Consider the following 7297-nt stretch of genomic DNA (forward strand, 5'->3'; position numbering starts at 1 on the left):
AATTCCCTAAACCTAAACCTACACCTAATCCTAATCTCAACTCCCTAACCTAAACCTAAACCTAAACTTGAAAACCCAAACTTAAACCCAATCCCGAACCTGAACCCGATTTCCTAAACCTAAACCATAACCCATTCTCAAATCCAAAAGACCTATAACCTAAACCTAAACCAAAACCAAAACTTATAACCTAAACCCGAACCCATTCTCAAATCCCAAAACCTATAATCTAAACCGAAACCAAAGCCTATAACCTAAACCCGAACCCATTCTCAAATCCCAAAACCCAAACCTAAACCTAAACCTAAACATAAAACCAAAACTTAAACCTATAACCTAAACTCAAATCCCTAAACATAAACCTAAACCTAATCCTATAACCTAAACTCAAATCCCTAAACCTTAACCTATAACCTAACCTAAACCTATACTTATAACATAAAATTATTCCCAAATCCCAAAACCTATTACCTTAACCTAACATTTCCCTAAACCTATAACCTAAACTCAATTCCCTAAACCTAAACCTACTCCTAATCCTAATCTCAACTCCCTAACCTAAACCTAAACCTAAACTTGAAAACCCAAACTTAAACCCAATCCCGAACCTGAACCCGATTTCCTAAACCTAAACCATAACCCATTCTCAAATCCAAAAACCTATAACCTAAACCTAAACCTAAACCAAAACCAAAACTTATAACCTAAACCCGAACCCATTCTCAAATCCCAAAACCTATAACCTAAACCAAAACCAAAACCTATAACCTAAACCCGAACCCATTCTCAAATCCCAAAACTTATAACCTAAACCTAAACCTATAACCTATAACATAAATCAAAACCTAAACCTAAACCTAAAAGCTAAACCTATAACCTATAACCTAAATCAAAACCTATTACCTTTTCCTAAACCTATAACCTATAACCTAAATCAAAACCACAACCAAAACCTAAAACCTAAACCGATAATTTATAACCTAAATCAAAACATATAATGAAAATTATAACCAAAACCTATAACCAAAACCAAAATCAAAACCTATAGCATAAACCCGAACCTATTCTCAAATCCAAAAAACCTATAACCTAAACCTAAACTTTAACCTAAACCGTTAACCTATAACCTAAATCAAAACTTATAACCTAAACCAAAACCAAAACCTATAACTTATAACGTAAACCCGAACCCATTATCAAATCTCAAAACCTATAACCTAAACCGAAACCAAAACCTATAACCGAAACCCGAACCCATTCTCAAATCCTAAAACCCAAACCTAAACCTAAACCTAAACATATAACCTAAATCTAAACCTATAACCTAAACTCAAATCCCTAAACCTAAACCTAAACCTAATCCTATAACCTAAACTCAAATCCCTAAACCTTAACCTATAACTTAACCTAAACCTATACTTATAACCTAAAACTATTCTTAAATCCCAAAACCTACAACCTAAACCTAACCTTTCCATAAACCTATAACCTAAACTCAATTCCCTAAACCTAAACCTAGACCTAAACCTAAACCTATAGCCTAAACTCAAATCCCTAAACCTTGACCTATAACCTAACCTAAACCTATACTTATAACCTAAAACTATTCCCAAATCCCAAAACCTATTACCTAAACCTAACATTTCCCTAAACCTATAACCTAAACTCAATTTCCAAAACCTAAACCTACACCTAATCCTAATCTCAACTCCCTAACCTAAACCTAAACCTAAACCTAAACCTAAACTTGAACTCAATCCCGAACCTGAACCCGATTTCCTAAACCTAAACCATAACCCATTCTCAAATCCAAAAACCTCTATAACCTAAACTTAAACCAAAATCAAAACTTATAACCTAAACCCGAACCCATTCTCAAATCCCAAAACCTATAACCTAATCCAAAACCAAAACCTATAACCTAAACCCGAACCCATTCTCAAATTCCAAAACCTATAACCTAAACCTAAACCTTAACCTAAACCTATAACTTATAACCTAAATCAAAACCTATAACCTAAACCAAAACTAAAACCTATAACCTAAGCCCGAACCCATTCTCAAATCCCAAAACCTATAACATAAACATAAACCTATAACCTAAACCAAAACCAAAACCTATAACCTAAACTTGAACTCATTCTCAAATTCCAAAACCTTTAACCTAAACCTAAACCTTAACATAAACCTATAACCTATAACATAAATCAAAACCTATAACCTAAACTAAAGCCAAAACTCATAACCTAAACCTGAACCCATTCTCAAATCCAAAAACCTATAACCTAAACCAAAACCTATAGCCTAAACCAAAACCAAAACCTATAACCTAAACCCGAACCCATTCTCAAATCCCAAAACTTATAACCTAAACCTAAACCATAACCTAATCCTATAACCTAAACTCAAATCCCTAAACCTTAACCTATAACCTAACCTACACCTATACTTATAACTTAAAACTATTCCCAAATCCCAAAACCTATAACCTAAACTCAATTCCCTAAACCTAAACCTATACCTAATCCTAATCTCAACTCCCTAACCTAAACTTAAACCTAAACTTGAAAACTCAAACTTAAACCCAATCCCGAACCTGAACCCGATTTCCTAAACCTAAACCATAACCCATTCTCAATTCCCTTTAGCTATAACCTATAACCTAAACCTAAACCTAAACATACACCTAACCTAAACTTATAACCTTTTCCTAAACCTTTAACTTAAACCTAAACTTAAAACCTAAATGTATTCTCAAATCCTTAAACTCAAACCTACACATAATCCTAATCTCAACTCCTTAACCTAAACCTAAACTTGAAAACCCAATCCTAAACCCGATCCCAAACCCGAACCCGATTTCCTAAACCTAAACCTTAACCTATAATCAAGTTCTCAAAAGCTATAACCTATAACCTAAACCTCAACCTTAACCTAAACCTAAACCATAACCTATAACCTATAACCTAAACTTAATTATAACCTATATCCTAACCTTAACCTAAACCTATAACCTAAACCTAAACCAAAACCTATAATCATATGGTGAGACCATTTCTTTTGTGTCAATTTCATTCCTCTTTGAGTTTTTTTTTTAATTCATTAAGAAAAAAAAGTGGTTATACGTGATGCACTTCTTTCACTGTCTTTCTTTTTCCCAATGGGCATTCTAATTTATGAATGACATGACTGTTTGTAGGATGATGGAATATACGAAGTTGTTGAAATTTCAGGGTGAAGTCGAGCACATTTCTCTAATGAAGCCAAAGATCTGTATTTTCAGCATTATTATAATTGTAACTGTAATTAATTGTAATTGTAATTGATTGAATGAAGGATTGTAATTGAATGAATGAATGATGTAATTGATTGAATGAAGGATTGCAATTGAATGAATGAATGATTGTAATTGAATGAATAAATGATTGTACAGTGGTAACTGAATGAACATTTGATTTAATTTTTCAATGTACAAAATAGCTACGGATATTGACCGTAGCCACTAATCAGACAGGTGTAGCCTTTTCAATTTTGGCATACTGCTACGGACTTTCAGCTACAAATAATATCCGTAGCTGTTTAAAGTTTTTGCTACAGATATAATTGCTAGGGATTGTATCTGTAGCTGTTTATGCTATAGCTACGGATTAAATCCGTAGCCACCAATCAAGCAGGTTAGCCTTTTCAATTCTGGCCTATTGCTACGGACTTTCAGCTACAAATAATATCCGTAGTTGTTTGAAGTTTTTGCTACAGATTATATCTATAGCTATTGAGCCTATAGCTACGGATTAAATCCGTAGCCATAGGTTCCAGACCTATTGTTTTAGCACCTACGACGACGGTCATGTTACGAACTAGCTACGGACTAAAACCATAGCCATAGGTCTATGGCTACGGATTTTATACGTAGCCTTTGCCCCTTTTTTTGGTAGTGATAGAAAAGGTCTTCTTTATATTATGAGTATGATCTTCACGATGATCTGTCATAGTTTCCTCTTTTGCAGTGGCAGAAAGAGTAGGGGATGGAGCTTTAGGCAGTGAACACCGAGCGAACTCCATATCTGAAGAAAACAGGTTAGATCACTCAACTTATATGAAATGTTTGATTTCAATACGCTAAACCAGATTGTCATCACCAGCTTACAAACCTTGCACATGTAATACACTTCCAGCATTTTCTGCACCACTGGTAGTTGACTCCAAGATGCGGTTGATAGTTTCCCTAAGCGCCATCGGCTAGTATATTTGTAGCTCCACATACACACATGAACTTTGAAATTATGTGGTCTCGGATATCTGATTAAATTGCATAAGAATAATAGATTTCAAAACTCCAAAATGCAACAACTATGGGTCCAGAGATTAAACAAACCAATCAAAACAAAGAAAATAAGAATCCAAATAATTAGAAACACAAGGCATGGATCTAATACAAAACACACCCAAGCCACATTTTAATTCCATCTAGATCCCAATAATTGCAAGTAGAAAAAGCAAATATATGGAAGAGTAATTCTTTGAAATGACTGAATCCACATACCACAATAAGTTTGCTTTTAGGTTTCAGTTCAACAACACAATGCGAATAACAACCATCAGCTTCTACTGTGATGTCCCTGTTTTGATTTCTAAAAGCTAAGGGCTTGTTTGGTTGCCGCTTGAAAATGAGTTTCATCTCACTTTATTTAATTACAAATTATATATTAGAGATCAATTTTATTTGTACGGTTTAAAAATATAACCAATGTGTAATCGATATTAAATAAAATGAGATAAACTCATTTCCGTGTGGCAACCAAACGGGCCATGAACTTACCAAACAATTTTGGAAAAGGTGTTGCCCATGCAAACAAAGATACAGTGGAAATTGGCAATTCACTATGAAGGTTTTTTTTTTTTTTTTTTTTTTTTTTTTAAAAAAAAAAAAAAAAAACCAAAGATCATATAAAAATTGGGCACTTACTACTAAAATCTGAAGATCATCATCATCCAATCCTCGTGCCAACTAATTGTGGTTGGCACACTAAAATCTAGAAAAGGAAATTCAAAATACAGTTCCAACCATCGAAGCACCTACATTTGTCACGAAAACTCTTGAAACAACACTTGCTAGTGAGGACAGCATCTTCATTACTTCTTTACACAATGGACAACGCAATTTTGTAGGGAGATCGCTGACATGACGAGTAGAAGGTAAACCATCAATTTCCATCTCAAAAGCAACCCTGTTTTCAGAAGGTCAAATGGTTAACATGCTATAACCTAGCTCCAATAACAACCTGAAGAAACCATCTCCAAGATAAACATATCATCTTACTCATTTGGTTTGAGAACAGCAAAGGAGTGTTTGATGCCTCAATGCTGTTTTGAACCAGACCCCTTTTCCTGTTGTGCGTTAGGATGAAATTTCACAAACTTTGTTTGATCCCACACGTCAAAATAGGCACTAAAAACCCACCCACCAAAAACCAATCAGATTGGTTTTCAGAAAAATGACTTTCATAGTCAATACGGACTTGCTTTTGCAGGAAAACCCTTTCACTTTCTAATTATTCTAGCTTCCAGATTACGTGCACACACATCCGGAGCATTTTTTTCATGTGATCTAGCATATGAATTGCCATAGAATGCATAACACCATTTGTTCTTTTGTCGTCATTGCCTGTGCAATCTGCACTCCAGTCACTATTGTGTGTGTGCAGGTCTGAGAGTGTTGATCATGTTAGTCCTACAACTGAATAGGGGGAAAGGTGCCATGAATACCACTTACTTTTCTTTAGGCCAACAGGTTTTGCAACCAAAAGAGCATTCACAAATGCTGCAACATTTTCACGTAGAGCCTCCTCGGAAAAGCCCACATGTAATTCATGATCCATGTTCCCATATTAGAATCATACATCATGTTTGCATACACTGTTATACAAATAATGATTCATGTATTAGCATGCATGAGGCAGGGGTCCAGAACATTCATGTATAGTAATTATAACTGATGAGTGGATGAGAAAGGAAGAGAAGAACATATTTTTTGCAAAAAACACACAATTCCACAAGGTTGATTTTTAGGGTTTTACCCCTATACAAGAGGGTTGCTTGAGAAGATGACTAATATCATGAAAGAAGCAGAAATGAGAACAAAAGACAACCTCCAAATGTCAGCAACCTTCTTTTTACTACAAAAGAAGGGAAGCCAAGAGGCAAAGCTCCCAAAAAAGAGAGAAATAGAGAATACAAGACAATGAATCGTGCTTAGTTCCATGGTTTGAAAATACCATATCCTATTGACTGATATGGCTGTATCATATCGGTGTCAACACGGTAATATACCTGATATGGGTCTGTATCAGGTCCGAGTAAAAAGCCGACACTGTATTAACCTGTATTGGCACAAATACACATCCGTGTATCAGTAGCAACCAATACAGGTGTTTAAATGTACTAGACAGCCCTTTTTTTTTCATTTTCTTCACCTCTTTTCCTACGATCTAAACTTTCTTGTTTGGGATTGTTCTAACATGATTTTTTACCACATTTTTGGAAGATCAAAACGCACAATTGGGCTTGAATCAAAGAATCGAAGGTCCACTACAAAACTGAAGACGGCAATCACTGTCTAGAAGACGGCGCCCTCTCTCATGCCCCATCCCAGGGGACGGGACGTCCCTGGAGAAGAAGCAAATCAGGAGTCCACCGTCCTCGCTCTAGAGGAAACCTCCTCAATCGGCAACGGATCTCCTCTCACCCAGATTTCAGTCTCTTCGTTGCCAACTTGCCCTTCGATTGCTCTCATCAAGACCTTTACCAGATTTTCAAGATATATGGGAGAATCCAAGATGTTTTCATACCTGCTCATCCGGCGACTAATTTTCCAAGGGGCTTTGCGTTCGTTCGCTTTCTCTACGAACAAGAGGCGAAAAATGCCATGGACGTTTTGGATGGCAAGAGGATTGACAGGAGGATCGCGACAATGAAGAAAGCTAACCCTAGAACTATTCATCCCCCTAAGCCACAAGCAGAGCATTGCTCCCCAAAAGCTATTCCTTCCACGAAATCGTTTGCAGCAGTAGTTTCTGGCCCCAATAGCAACCAGATATTCTCGAATGCAGGTATTTTGAGAGGCGCTCAAGACCAAATCGAAAACTGGACCACCATTGCGGACCCTGGGGCAGTTGAGAGGAAAAAACGAGATCTGAAATTCGGGCTGATTGGGCAGACGACAGGGCACGTTTCGGTCGATCATCTTATCCAAACAATCAGGTCTTCCAAATTCGTTTCCTCCTGCATTAACATGGTT

At 36.3% G+C, this 7297-nt stretch overlaps 1 long non-coding RNA gene across 1 annotated transcript; it reads right to left on the minus strand.

Moving 5' to 3' along the window:
• Nucleotides 1-3937: 3937 nt before the first annotated feature.
• Nucleotides 3938-5900, minus strand: LOC131220586 (uncharacterized). Its single transcript, XR_009158709.1, has 3 exons — nucleotides 5774-5900; nucleotides 4152-4299; nucleotides 3938-4064 (listed from the first exon to the last, which is right to left on the minus strand). It is a non-coding gene; the product is annotated as an uncharacterized LOC131220586 (long non-coding RNA).
• Between the last annotated feature and the right edge of the window lie 1397 nt (nucleotides 5901-7297).

The sequence above is a fragment of the Magnolia sinica genome, chromosome 12 (genome assembly GCF_029962835.1).
Source record: "Magnolia sinica isolate HGM2019 chromosome 12, MsV1, whole genome shotgun sequence".
In the NCBI taxonomy this organism is placed as follows: Eukaryota; Viridiplantae; Streptophyta; class Magnoliopsida; order Magnoliales; family Magnoliaceae; genus Magnolia; species Magnolia sinica.